The sequence below is a fragment of the Pristis pectinata genome, chromosome 7 (genome assembly GCF_009764475.1).
Source record: "Pristis pectinata isolate sPriPec2 chromosome 7, sPriPec2.1.pri, whole genome shotgun sequence".
NCBI classification, from domain to species: Eukaryota; Metazoa; Chordata; class Chondrichthyes; order Rhinopristiformes; family Pristidae; genus Pristis; species Pristis pectinata.
Genome location: NC_067411.1, coordinates 78,365,123 through 78,381,205, shown reverse-complemented (window position 1 = coordinate 78,381,205; position 16,083 = coordinate 78,365,123).

Here is a 16,083-nt window from a genome sequence, read left to right as displayed (position 1 = left end):
ACATTCCTCAAGTCAGCCACTTCATCAGTAGACACATGGAAGTTGAATGATTTGCTTATCAAAGTTTTTGACATTTCTATCTCTGTTGGGCAACATTTCTGACAGTTTAATTATAGCCATTTTAAACATACATAACTTGTCTCCACCATCATATTTATTTGTCAATAATTGCTCAAAATAGCTTCATGTCACAGTGACTCCATCAGAAGACTGGACGTGCTTTACTAACAGCTGTATGGGTCTGGGAAGGACCTGTTCTCATCGCATCTCTCTTTTATTTGTAACAACCCTAATCAGCATCCTACATCCCAGAGCAGCTGTCCGAAAACCAACTCGAGATGTCTGGTAAGGAATGACAACTTCACGTTAAGCAGCTCCTGACGTGACACTGATACTGGGCACAGGGTCAGGCTACTGAGAAGTCATCAAAGAGCAATTGCATGCATCTAACTGTGGACATACTGACCCTATCAGGGAACCTTTATTTGCAATGCCATACGTGAGATCCCATCTTGCATCTGCTGCTGGCAGCTCACAAAATGAGGAGGCTGGGAACCCATGTCACAGAATCATAGATTCATAGTCGTAAAGCACTGAAACAGGCCCTTTAACCCACTGTGTCCATACAGGCCATCACGTACCTATCTATACTAATCCCATTTTCCAGCACTTAGCACATAGCCTTACTTGCCATGGCATTTAAAGTACTAAGTAGTAATAAATTGTTGTGGCAATCTCTGCTTCCACCAAGCACTCAGGCACCATGTTCTATATTTCAAAGGCCCTCTGAATGAATAAAAACCTCTGTCCTCTGGTTACAGATACGTCTGCCAAGGGGAAAGGTTTCTCACCGTCTGCTCTATCTATGCCCCTCATCATCTTGACTACCTCAGTCAAGTTCCAGCTCAGTCTTCTCTGCTCCAAGGAAAACAAACCCAGCCTGTCCAGCCTCTCTTCATAACTGAAGTGCTCCATCCCAGACAACATTCTACTGTATCTCCTTTGCACCCTCTCCCATGCAATCATATCTTACCTACAGTGTGATGACCAGGAATGCACACAGTACTCCAGCTGTGGCCTAAGTAATGATTTAAATAATGGTACTTTGGCCTCCCTGCTCTTTTATTCTTTGCTTTGGCTAATGAAGACAGGTATCCTGTATACCTTCTTAACCATTTTACTTACCTATGCTGCTGCCTTCAGGGCTTCTGAGACATGTACATCTTGGTCCCCCTGTTCCTCAGTACTTTCTGGTGTCCTACAATTCATTGTGTTTTTCCTAGCCTTATTCATCCTCCCAAAATGCATCATCTCCTATTTTTGAGATTAAATTCCAATGGTCATTGCTTTGTCTGTCTCACCAACTCATCAGTATTGTTCTGTACGCAAAGACTATCCTCCACACTATCAATAATGCTATCAATCTTCACATCGTTTGTGAACTTACTAATCATTTCCCTTGCATTAACATCCAGATCATCAATGTGTATTACAAACAGCAAGAACCCGAGCACAGGTCGGCACAACATTGTGCGCCAAAGGGCCTGTACTGTGCTGTAGTGTTCTAAGATCTTCACGGTACAAATTGGTCACAATCTTCCAACTGCAAAAACAACCCTTGACCCTCATCTTCTGCCTCCCATCACCAAGCCAATTTTGGATCCAGTGTGCCAAATTGCTTTGGATCCCAAGGGGTCTTACCTTTTGGACCAGTCTCCCATGTGGGACCTTGTCAAAGGTCCTACTGATGTCCATGTACTACTCATCAACTGCACTACCCTCAATGGAGGCTTTTTAAGGGCAAAAGTTGATGGGATTGTTTAAAAAGTCAGAGTTTTCTTTTAGTGGTAAAAATTGTTTCACCAAGGCAGTAGATATTTTCAAGGTCTAAAGGGGGAAAAATCAGTGACAATATCCAATGGCTGATCCAATAAGTGCAGAGACAGAAACAGAATTCATGGTTTAGAAATAGGTAAATACAGTATTCAATCCCATAGTTTGACACCAAAGTTTAATTGCTGGTAAATGAGATAGGTATAAGAAAAGTTTACAGCTCTGGAGCACTTGGCGTAGAGAAAGGAGGTCAGTAATCCAATAACTGGAGCTAGATACAGAATAAGATAGCACACCTTAAAAAACTGGCAAACAAAGATCCCTTTATTAAGTTCCATTTACTAGCTACACAGCCCATATGTGCTGCTGGATAACTTGTTACTTGCTTAATACTGCCCTGTATAAAGACTTCACTAAATATTGGAGCTCTTTCAGTGCTGACCATCCATTCTTATTAAGCCTGTTCTTTATTTATTAACTTACAATTGAATGCCTTGGCATACTCATATCTTCAAAGGTTTAAACAAATAAAAGCATGGTAACATAATCCAGCTGCATGATGAATAGTTCATGACAGTTTTGATATGAAACAGCTTTGACATATCTGTCACTGTGCCCGTACTCCTACTGCTTACAACAGGTCAAGACTATTTCTCTACTTGTGTGCAAAATGACACCTCTTACGATGAAACAGGCCTGAACAGCAGTAGCACTCCAAAACCTTCGACTCTTTTCTCGTTGTGAAGAAGAAATTCAAGAGAAGAGTGACTTCTGTCATGTCAGTGACATTAAATTCTCATTTCTTGCTGTCCTTCTGATGCATGACACACAGTTTTAACATTATGCTTGTTCTGAGGGGTGTGATAGCATAGTGGTTAAATTACAGGGTAAGCAACCAAATTTTTGGGCCAATGATCCAGAAACAAGAGTTCAAATCTCACCATGACCACTGAGGAATTTAGATTTAAGTAATTAAATAAATCAGGTATTCAGAAAAAAATAATTGCAAGGCTTAGTAACCATAACCATGAAATAATAGATTGCAGTGAAAAACCCATCTGTTTCACTAGTGCCCTTCAAGGACACCCTTACCTGGTCTGGCTTGTATGTGACTCCAGATCCACCAATGTGGTTGATTCTTATCTGTCCCCTTGGTTCAGTCCTGTGACTACTTCAAAAAATAAGACCTGCCAGAGAGCTTTGGGATGAAGAATCCATCAGTGCAGATAGGATCACTGGGAGGTCATCCATCTAGCATTGTGTTCTTATTATGATTGGAAACTTCTAATCACCTCCTGCTGGGATGAGGTGGTGTTGGTGGTGGCAGTTGTGCTGATGGTGGTAGGGTAGGACAGAATTATTTGATTTGAACTTTTTGAGGCTCTAAGAAGGCTCTGAAGTTTCTAAACCCCCATTCCTGCATGATGTCGTTGTTAAATTCAAACAGAGAAGAGTTGAAATGGAGACATCTGCCACATTAGTGGCATTATATATTTATTTTTTTGCCATCTTTCTGACTCACGCTCATCTAGAGGTGCACGAGCTACAATCTTAATACTTATGCCTATTCTGTACCAGGTGAATCAGTGTCGACATTTCTTTCTTTTTCAATCTTTTTATTAATTTTCAAATTAGTACAAAATAATATATATAACATTAGTAATTATACATATGGTGCTAAGAGATCAGGATAGCAATCATAACAGTTAAAATATATAATCACAAGGAGTAAAAAAAAAGTAGTCTAGACCTCCCGTTCTCTTATTAAGTGAACAAATACAGAAGGAAAGATTGAAAACAAATGAAATTTAGTTATATGAAAGACAAACCCCCAAATCAAAAAAAAATGATAATAAACCAAAAAAAACCAAAAACTTCAAAAAAAACTGGACTGATATTTCTTCAATTAAAAAGAAAAAAACATTATTATGTCATCGCTCCTCTGCATTCAAGGGTTATTGAGAGGGATATGAAAAAGGTCAGCTTATATCATATGGAAATATTGAATAAATGGACTCCAAACTTCCTCAAATTTAAGCGAAGGATCAACAGTACCACTCCTAATTTTTTCTAAGTTTAAACATGCTATAGTTTGAGAAAACCACTGAAAAGTGGTGGGAGGCATTGGATCCTTCCATTTGAACAAAATGGATCACTTGGCCAGTAATGTGACAAAGGCGATCATACAACAAGCAGAAGCAGGTAAATGGCGAGATTCCATCATTGGTAACCCAAAAATTGCAGTAATAGGATGAGGTTGTAAATCAATGTTCAATACAGATGAAATAATGTTAAAAATGTCTTTCCAATATTTTTCCAAAAACATATGTGTCAGGGAAGCCACCTTCGAATTACATCTGTCACATATAGGATTTATATGATGTTAAAAACGGGCTTGACATTTATGTTAGGTTTTACCTGAGGCCAAGTAAGTGCAAAGCCCCAATAGGAGGGAGTTCTGGGCCCACCACTTCAATGTTAAGGAGCAGGTTTATGCAAAATTCAGGCTCTGCCTCAATTAAGGTCTCTCAGAAGCTTTTAGTAAAAACTGGATTTTTTGTTGGATTCTAACATGGAGTCTTCCATCAAGTTTTTTTATATGTTGAGAAGTGATTTATTGCCTCAAGGGTTTTAAAAGTCAACAGACGAGGGAAAAGCGTCAGGTTCAGTTTTTTCACAGAACCTTAATGAACAAAAGCAAAGTGTAAATGTTGAGTCCGATTTTTATGACAATCTAGCCATAAAATTGGTTATATTTTTCCATTCCTAGCTCAAAAATTCAGTAGCCAAGACCTGCACAATTTATAGATGTGATTAACTGTCCAATCTCTTGGCTACTGCTGACAGAATCCTACAATTGTAGATAATACATCCAGACAGAAAATTTGCCATATTTTGTGTATGGACAAGCACTGATGAAAAGAGAGATGACTGCACAAAACCTTTTTGTGTGGGCTCCACTAACTGCTTCACAATCACAAAGTCTGCAATAAAGGTAGTGACTCATAAAGTACCATCTGACCGTCAAGCAACAAAGAAATGTGGCCTTTTGATGGATTTTTATTTTGTTGCCATAACTACAGTACCATAAAAAAGCTTATAACTGTAATATCTTCTTTGAGCTCCAGAAGCTGTCCTTGAATTTCCTCAACATACAACGTTTTTGAGAGAACACATCAAGCTCTTATTAACCATTGTTAATAATGTCCAAAAATCATAAAGCCCCTATTTTCTATAAATGAAGCATGTCAGAGAAACTGTACAGAAAGATATTTCACAGATACGTTAATTAATTTGTTCAGAAACACCTATTAGAAACCTTCTGTCTTCTGAGATTAATGCTAGCTTAATACTTAATTAAATTTGAAATGTGTGTTATTCCAACAGCACGTTTCCTTTGTGAAAACAATTTCCCCTCCTGGTTTTTGTTGTTTGGAAGCCTTACCTGCCAATCTGCAGGAGAATAAACTTGCTTCAGTTAATTTTAATAAAGCAGTTTTTTTCACTCAGTTTCTGGATAATACTTCAAAGCAAGAGGTGAGTGCAGCGTATTGGGAGGAAGTTAAGTGCATCATTACTGTAGAGCTGATGACAATAACCCTGAGTTTCTGAACATGCGTGAATTCTTTACAGCAGACAAACAACTACCATATGTGCTTATGTTACACATATGATGACATCATTCTGTCACATATATATGTGATCATTTACATACACGTGGTCTACAGTGCATGAAGAAATAAGTGCTATTTTATATTGACATTTAGCTAATACCAACAGAGAAGAATACTGTTGTTTGGAAATTCTATCACAAATTGCAATGTTTATTTGCACTACTCCATAGTACTTCTTCGCAAACTGATTGCACTCTATGATCGGAGACTTATTACATGTTCCAAAAGATCCGTAATTTTCCTTCCAGATTCTTTGTGCTTCTCCACAGAGTCTCCTGGGCATGTGCAGTGTGTTCAATAGTGTGTTATGCTTGTCTGGACCCCATCTCTGTGACTTTTATTCTCACTTGCATGGACTACAGATAGCACAGCTGCATAATGCCTTCAGAAAGCCTTCAGGAGGCACTTCAGGCATAATTCATTCTGTTAAAGCAAAATTACTTGAAGAGGTCCCATTTGACACCACAGTTGTTGATAGAATCTCAGATGGTGACGAGGAGGCAGACAGGAGTGAAATAGATAGGCTGTTTTAGTGGTGTCACAACAACAACCTCGTACTTAATGTCAGCAAGACCAAGGAATTGTTTGGGGACTTCAGGAAGGGGAAGTTGGGAGAATCCACACCAGTCTTCATTGCGGGGGTCAGCGATGGAAAGGGTGAGCAGCTTTAAGTTCCTGGGCGCCAACATCTCAGAGGATCTATCTTGGGCCCAACACATTGATGCAATCATGAAGTAGGCATGCCAGTGACTCTACTCTTTTAGGAGATTGAGGAGATTTGGTATGTCACCAAAGACGCCTGCAAATTTCTACAGATGTACGATGGAGAGCATTCTGACTGGTTGCATCACAGCCTGGTATGGAGGCTCCAATGCATAGCATCACAAGAGGGTTGTAGATTCAGCCAGCTCTATCATGGGCACAACTCTCCCCACCTTCGAGGACATCTTCAAGAGGCGGTGCCTCAAGAAGGTGGCATCCATCACTAAGGACCCTCATCATCCAGGACATGCCCTCTTCTCGTTACTACCATTGGGGAGGAGATACAGGAGCCTAAAGACCCACACTCAGCAATTTGGGAACAGCTTCTTCCCCTCCACCATCAGATTTCTGAACAGCCCAAGAACCCATGAACAATACCTGGTTATTGCTCATTTTTGCACTATTTATTTATTTTGTAATTTATAGTAATTTTATGTCTTTGCACTGTACTGCTGTTGCAAAACAACAAACTTCACGACATAGAAATCAGTGATAATAAATCTGATTCTGATTTTGATTCTGATTCTGATTCTGATTCTGATGTGGGACTCCCATTCCCCAAACCAATCACCATCCCAGTCTCTGACCCAGCCGCCAATCATGATACAGTACCTCCTTCAGGCTGATCACGGCCCTGGCCTCCCAGTCAAATCATGACGCCCCGCCCCACCTCAGTAATGTCATGACCCAACTGTCATGGTACTAACTTCACCCCCTTTCAACCTTCTCCCACACCCCTAGTTTCTCAGCTCCACATCAACCCACCACACTGAAATCCACCAGCAATACATGAATTAGACCCACAGCCTATCAATTTCCACTCCACAATGACAGAGCAAGTGGAAGAAAAGCTTTTGGGGGGGGGGTGAATTATGTAACACCTTGTCCATTTCAGACAACACCTTGGGCGTCATATACAATCAAATTTTTTTTTCATGGCCGACTTTTAACTAAAATATTCATTCACCCACTGCATGCCAGCTGTTTCCCATTTCTTTCCAGCTACTGAAGAATTCCTAGACCTGTGCACTTCATGTACTTTCTCCATTCACTTCAATGAACTGAATTTCAGAAGCTAACATACCACACATTTAGTGCATGAGTCTGAGAACTTCTGCTGTCAAGTCTCTATGCTCTTCACCAAAATAAATAATTTCTCAGTTTCTACCTTAACTAACCATTTAATGTTTCAAACCCCTTGGTCAGATAACTTCCTTTACCTTCTTTATTCCTGGGAATCCAAATCATTGTTCTGCAGCTGATTCAACCAATAGTAACTTTCAGATACAATGGGCAGAATGTACGCTGTGGAGAGGCTGGGGGAGGAACTAGAGTAAGATCTGATTCATTGACCCCATGTGTCATTTAAGGAAGATGAATGCTATTGAATGTTATACAAACATGATCTCTCAACACATCAATATTACCCCTTAAAACAAGGATGAACTTTGTAAGACAAATCATACCATTAAGAGATATTTTTAATTCATTGAATGACTGTCCCTCTGAGGTTTATTTTAAAAAATACTTTCCTTGTATATTTTTGTGATCTAATTCCTTCTTAAGTTGATGACTTATTCTGTGATCTTTTGTGTTACATATCCATTTACCTTTAATGCTGTGTAGATTTGTAAGAAGTTTGAAAAAAAGTACAGTTTTTAAGCAAGCAACAATAGTAGAAGCTCAGGTGAAATGAGTGTTCTTAAATGTGAATAATTTAAAAGGAATAATAACTGTAGATGTAAGCACAATGAATGAACAGCTCTTTAGCATGGTCTTGATTATGCTCTTATAATCATCCAATTTGAAAGCCCTGAACATCATGAAGCACAGAGCAATGGGCATATTGGCTAAAGTAAAGTTCCTTTGGAGTGCAATAATACCTGCCATTGGCCTTAGTATGTTTGGGTATCAAATTCACTCATGGTCACTCATGGTCATGGCCACTTACACAGAGTAAGCACATCTTGTGACCGATTGACCTCAAAGGAGCTGAATTTTGCAGGAGGCATATAAAACACAGATCTTCAGTCCTGATGAAGAGTCTCGACCCAAAACGTTGACTGTTTATTTCTCTCCACAGATGCTGCCTGACCTGCTGAGTTCCTCCAGCATTTTGTGTGTGTTGCTCCAGATTCCAGCATCTGCAGAATCTCTTGTGTCTCCGTTCTGCTACTGAACATGTTCATTTTGCGCAGGAGATGAATTACAACTCATAGAATTTCTATCTTCTTTAACAGTATGGTTTTAGCCATTTTTCTTGTACTATTGAGAATCTTCTAATACCACAGTATTATGCAAGCCCTGAAATGACACTCTCTGAGGATGGTCAATGAATATTTTACAAACTTCCTTTCAGTTCTTTAGCTTACTTCAAGTTAATGGCTTAAGATTGAAAACAGAGAAATAAAGAGAAAACACAATGTGCTGGAAGTACTCAGTAGGTTCAGCAGCATCGGTGGAGAGAGAAGCAGGATTAACTTTTCTAGTTGATTACCTTTCATCAGAATTGATTCAAATCCTCAACATTTGCAGTAATGTATTGTTCCCTAAGAATATATAACGTATGTACATTCTACATTCAGACTTTGAAAATGCTCTTGTGTGTGATATCAGAGTACCTCAAGTGTCCATAGAATATATACAGGACATAGAACAGTACATCACAGGAACAGGCCATTTGGCCCACGATGTCTGCGCTGGACATGATGCCAAATTAAACTAAACTTCTTCTGCCATATTCCTCCATTCCCCGCATATTTATGTGTCTAGCTAACAACCTCTAAAATGCCACTATTGTATCTGCTTCCACCACTACCCATGGCAACTATTCCAGGCACCTACCACTCTCTGTGTAAAAAATTTGCCAGGCACATCTCCTCTAAACTTTCCCTCTCACCTTATATACTTGTCTTCTAGTATTTGACACTTCTACCCTGGGAAAATGATTCTGACTGTCTACCCTATCTATGATGCTTATATCTTATCAACATCTATCAGAGCACCCCTCAGCCTCCGACGCTCCAGAGAAAACAACCCAAGTTTGTCCAACCTCTCAATATAGCTCATACGCTATAGTGCAGGCAGCATTCTGGTAAACCACTACTGCACTCTTTCCAAGACCTCCATACCCTTCCTTTAATAAGGTGACAAGAACTGCACACAAGACTCCAAGTGCAGCCTAACCAAAGTTTTATATAGCTGCCACATGACTTTCATGCCTTCCATGCCATATGCCTTCTTTATCACCATGCTAATCAGTGAGCTATGGACTTGGACCCCAAGATACCTCTGCACATCAATGCTGCTAATGGTCCTGCCATTAACTGTATACTTTCCCCTTACATTTGACCTGCCAAAGTGCAATACCTCACACTTGCTCCGATTAAACTCCATCTGCCATTTCTCCGCCCATATCTATAACTGTTCTATATTCTACTGTATCCTTTGATAGCCCTCTACACTGTCCACAGCTGCACCAATCTTTATGTTGAGCATGTAATTACTTTCTACTGATAGAGGATAGGAGGCAAAAATCAGTTACTTGGTCCTATTGAATGGGGAAGGTTTCTTCCTTTAGGTATCTTGGGGCTCCTTGCAATAGTCATCAATGTCCTCAAATCTCTTTCCCTTGAAATTTGACGTAAGAAAGGCTAGGCTTTGACTTTTGTGACTCCCAAGGAGTGCTATGCAAGTGAGAGGCACCCAAGCACACATTGTTTTCCCATTGCTCTCCCAGATGTTAAAGGCTAAGGGATTTTAACTGCTGGGATTCATCCAATTGCTAGCAGATGGTCTCCCATTAGAACCTATTGAGAAGCTTGAATTGGTAGGTGGGGAAGAGAGGTCCCAGAAGTCAAAGTAAGCAGTGCAGTCATTATGGCTGCCTGTTCATTCTGGCACAAGACCCAGATCAAGTCCAGGCTTTTTTATTATACCACAACGAGCTGTGAAGTTGGAACAGACTTCCTGCTGCAGCGCTGTAGCTCCAGTTAACACATTGAGCAGTCCAGAGGCCAACCATGTCAGAAAGAAGACATGTTATGGGGGATAGGGGTCTCAGACTGGCAGCAGCCTACGTGAGTCTTGTGGAACCCAATGGAATCTCCTGCTTCCTGCTGGAGTTGTTAGTATGGATTTCCTTAATTCTGACCCAGTCGTGATGAAATAACACCACTAAGCTAGTACCTTATACAGAGTAAATGGGGTCTTGGATGTGATGGACCATTTCCTTGATCTTGCTGCTCTTGTCCTTGGCAGGAGATGTGGAACAGGAGAATGCCACCAAATTACTGTTGTTGTCTTACCCTGCATCCTGTAGGTACTGTGGTGAGAATGTGTCAGCAGCAAGGACGTGGGTATTGACTTTGGTATTGAGGGTACCAATTAAGTGACCTATTTTGTTGCAAAGGCAGAGAGGAAAACAATTCTCCTTTATGTTTAGTCCCTCTCAATGCTGGTTATGTATCTTTCTGATCAAATAATCCCAAATTGTTTCTTTCACATCTTTTAACTTTCTTTTTTGTTTTGCCTCACAGCAGACAGATGATAAATGATCTAAGAACACACCTTTACTTTTGTCACAAGCTGAAGAGAAACACCTAACCTTTGATTTCTTGTTCAAAGGAAGGCTTCACTAATCACTAACCTCCTTTTCTGCTGCAGAGCACACTGGAGTCCCTGTATGGCGTTTTATTTCAGCCCACCAGTGTAGAGATAGTGGGATACAAAGGGAGAAGAAAAGATGTAATTATTCTCACTCACAGACCACATTATGACTCTGACAAATACACTTTATTGCCAGTAGTCTCAGTGCTTATATACAGGTATAATTTACCTCAAACGTTGAAACAACTAATGATTAAACAAAACTCTCTGAAGAAGTGAGTGCATTGTCTGGTTTTCTCTTTTGACACTGAAGTGACTTCTGAAGCTTCACCTGTTTGAACAGAATCACAGCCTGGTATTCCAGTTTCTAATTTCAACATTTCAAGTCTTCCTTCAGGCTGATCCTGCTCTTTGTACATCAACATCACAAAGTAAAGAAAAACTAGTCTTTGATTTTTGTAACTCCCAAGGGGTGCTGTGCAGGTGAGAGGAAGACAAACATGCCCCCACTCCCCCTTTCCCTGCCACTTTCCCAGATGATAAAGGCCAGGGATTTTAACTGCTGCAATTAGAGAGGCAGATGGTCTTCCGTCAGATCCCGTTGGGAAGCCCAAAGTGACAGCTGGAGAGGAGAGGTCCCAGAAATCATAGTAAGAGCCAAGGAAAGGGTCCAGGAGCACAGAACAGTTTCAAGGTGGAGGGATGGGATGTCGGTGAAACCTGAACCAGGGTAGGCACAGAACTCACTTTCGCACCCAGGAAGACTGCTCCTGCACCTAATATTTCATTGAACAACCAAATAAAATTTCTCAGTTTTATTGGACTTTCCTCAGCTAGATCTTTTGCCATCAGTTGTACTGACTGAGACTCCACAACATCCAAGAGTAGATATTGTGGAGTCACCACAATAACATTATTGAAGCCTGATCTATATACTTAAAGCCAGCATGGTAATTAAAAGTGTGAAAATGCACCACATGGAGATAATACAGGACTTGGAGGGGACCAGCACAAATTCCCCAGAATGAGACCGGCATTTAAAGGGATAAATTGTGAATCTAGGTTTCGTTGAATTAGCTTACATTGCCTTGATTGGGTAATGATCTAATCAAAATGTTTAATATGCATGACATTTTAAATAAGTCACTCATAGTTGACATCATGATGCACGTTACCTGAAGGTCTTCTTACTCTTTGACACAGATATGAGAACACAAGAAAATAGGAGCAGAAGTGGGCCACCTGGCCTCTCAAACCTATCCCATCATTCAAGATGATCATGGCTGATCTGCCCCAGGCCTCTGCTCCTCTGCTGTGCCCATTCAAAGAGCCAAATGGCCTCCTTCTGTGCTGTAATTTTTGAAGATTCACATATGACACTTGGCACTTTTTTCATGAAACCAGTGCTATGGTGGATGTTGTACCACATTTGTTGCTGAGGAAAGTGCTGCAGTGAGATCTCAGAAATATAAAATTAAAGATGGGAAGACATCTGCTGCTGAGCGTTATAGTTTACATCATTGATATCAGTCTCAAAGATTTATGCTTTGAAGCTACAATTTCTACCATTAACAAAATGACTCCAATAGATTTGATTAAAATTCCCTTCTTCACTGCTTTAAGGACAGTGGCCTCGAAATTGTAATGTACTTAAAAATGGGGGCCATACCAGTTTTGTTAGTGAACCCTGGCATTGATATTCAGTGGCACAAGAAGCCTTTGCTAGAGCTCACATAGGGAGCTTTCTGCTGGGATCTCTGTCCTTGTGAATAGTGGAAGTTGGGCCCTGATTAAGAATGGGGGTGGAAAGTGGGATAAGAGGGTAATATTATTGAGGTGGGGGAAACTGGGGGCAGAGATTGTGAATGTAGGCAGAAAGGTTGGGCAGAGAGGAGACAATCCTGCTGTAGATACAATAAAAGCAGGGGAAGATACAAGTACTGGGCTTTGCAGATGATCAGAAGGAAATGTAAGATGGGAAGATACTGTTAAGGAGATCAGAAGGTATGTGGCAACAGACAGCAAGGGGTGAACAGTAACTACAAAACATGGAGGGCAATATCTTGATGAGGGAGGATGTGTTCATAGCAATCCGGGTTAGGTCAGGGCCTCTAGGTAAGGCTCTAACCCTACCACAACACTCCACCTCTCGTGTTTGAGACCACACAATTCTGAGACTTGAAGTGCACAAGTGATGTCAAAGAGCATTGCACGTAGGTTGATGTCACAATGCACACCCACTGGCTTCTAAATACCTGCATGTCATTTGCAGGAGGGGTCTACAAGATAGTGTTTCACTGGAAACTCCTCAGGCAATGAAGTATTATGTGCCCCTATGCAACAAGACTAAGCAATATTTAGACATTTAGGCTTGGGCTGATAAGGGTCAAACAGCTGCCAGGTAATGGCCATCTCCAACAAAAGGGATTCCAGCCTTCTACCCTTGACATTCAAAGCCCTTACCATTGCTGAGTGGTCCACCATCAATATCTTGCTCAGTAACTGTCCTATAAAAACTGTTATCTCACAAACAGCCTGAAGACTGGTTTTCTCTGGTGAATGACTTAGCTCCTGACTCCCCAAAGACTTTCCATCATCAACAAGGCAAAAGTCAAGAATGTGATGGAATTCCCTGAATTAGCCCACCTCCAATCTCACTCAAGGAGCTCGACACCATGAAGGACTAAAAACCCACTTGATTAGTACCCTATCCACCATCTTATACATTCGTAACCACTGGTGCCGGTACACGCTGGTTGCAGCCTGTACAATATGCATGGCGTACTGAGCTAATTTACAAAGATTTCATCAAAAGTACCTGACAAACTGTGCCCACACAGAAGGACATAGGCAGCAGACAGATGGGAACATTACCAGGTCCAAATTCCTGGCTAAGTCACAAACCACTTGGAAGTATATCATTGGTCCTTCATAGTTACTGAGTCAAAATCCTGGAATTTCCTAGCTCACATCCATGTGGTTCACCACATGGACTGCCACAATTCATCACTATCTTCTCAAGGGTAATTAGGGAAGGGAAATAAATGCTGGCCTTATATTTGCAAATCTTTCAATAAAAAAGTGGACCCATTGTGAGGGAAATTCACTCCAAAGCATGCTCCCTCCATAAGTATATTTTCAAAAAATACATATCAAAATATGTATTTTCCTGCATTAGGAATCTTTCCCACTTTGCTATTCTGCAAATTGAAGTAAAAACTGGGTTGAGTTCTGACAGATGGACGTGCATATGGATGGATGTGCAGAAGGGTTCGATGTATTTCAGAGCACCCCGATTACTTTTTTTTCATGAAAGATGCATGCACAATAAACAACAGCTAAAATCTCTGTTTTTTATTAGTGCAACTGTAATGAGTTGTAATAAAAGACAGGAACATACTTGCTTCCATATATTCTGGCTATATTCCTGGATCCTGTACACATCATGATCAATTTAAATCAGGATGTTGCAACAGAAGTCTCAGCTGGCTTAGTTTGTATGCCAAATGACATTAAAGTATCAAACCAGGTGCAGCTTCCTGTGGAAAACAACAGGTTTGCATCAGGACATCATGGAAGCTTGATGTTAATCTCCAGCCTTACAGTTCATATCAACAATGAGGTCAAGCAGTGGGAGCCAGTGCTTCAATTTCTCAGCAAACTAAATAACTCTTTACTATTTATATGTCACCCTGGTATATAAACCACACACAATGCAAATTTGCAGTACAAGCATAGCAATTTACTTTGATGTATTTCTACTTTTTTTAACAGTTGCACATCAATGCAATCTGCTGTTAAAGAGCAGAGCGTTCTTCCTCAGATAGAGACTATGCACAAAAGGAGAAAGAAATAAAGAAGCGGGTGTGAAATTGGTCTTGGGTGGTAGTACAAAGCAGTCAATAGCGAATTGTCAATTCCTTTTACAACAAGTGGAACTTCCTTTCCCATTTGAAATTAGCAGTCCCACTACTGTTCCCCCATCCATTGACTCCCTAGACTAATTTCATTCCATGGCCGTGGATGTTTAAATTGATCAATAGAGAATTCTCCTGTACCCTTTCAGTGACTAAATACACATCACTTTAAGTGGCCTAATGATAATAGCAGCTGTCTTGTGCTGCTGGGAAAACCGCAAGTGTGTGGTCATGGGAATCTACATTTGTTGGTAGCAAATACTAATATGAAAGGGTTGTTTTCTGGAAGTAGGGAAAGAGGTCAGTCGACCTTTCTTTCAGGTGACTCCTTAGGTCCTAAGGGAGATGCCTGTGATGGCCTTGTTATTGCTGCCACACACAATGTTTTCCTTAGAACATTTCCTGAGAAACTGATCTCACCTTGACATGGATCATTGCTGCTTTGATTGCTGAGGCAGAGATTATCCAGGGACCCTGTGCACCAGCTTTGTGCTGGATGATTGAAGGTACTAATAGGCACTGTGTTGTTTCTTTTCTATTTACTCTGCCAGGAATACAGATTTAGAAGCCAAATCAAAACAAGGAAATACAAAGAAGATTTTGCATTATCTAAGTAATGGCAGATTTTAAAATAAAATTATTATATTCTGCCCATTTATTCTTTTGAAAAATTGAAAAAATACTCCCTGCAGAATCCTCTGCTGTGATACTAAAGCATTTCAAATATATTTTACTGTTAAAGTTACATTGCATCACTTTCTTTTCCGAGCTGGGCAGTCAGTGAGTGAAGGACATCTAAAAGGCAGGTAACATTTAATGCAATCTTGGATTAAAGATAATCAAGGACAAATTTGTTCATTAACCATTTGATTGTTGCCTAAAATCTTTTAGCAGACTAAAAGAAAATGCTAACGTTACACCTGCTTGTTTGGTCCAAGAGATAAGTTTGGTGGCGGAGTAGGTGGAAGGGGTGGAAGAATGCTCCATTAAATGAAGCTAGTGCAAACAATAGTGCATTGGTACACAAAGCATACAATCAAACTCTAACATGGAGAGGGATTTAACTCTGATCATTTTATTTTTCCATGCAGCAGAAGATTCGTGAATACTTCATGAAACCAAAATGTGTCATTTTGTAAATAATTCATAGGCCTTGACTCTAACTGTGGCTTGAATTTGTACATGGCGGGACCCAGATGATTGTCAAGTTTTATGAGTCTGAGGAGAAGAGAGGTCTCTGACTCCTGCCCAAGCCTTTCAGGTACTGTATGTGCAGGAATCTGGACACA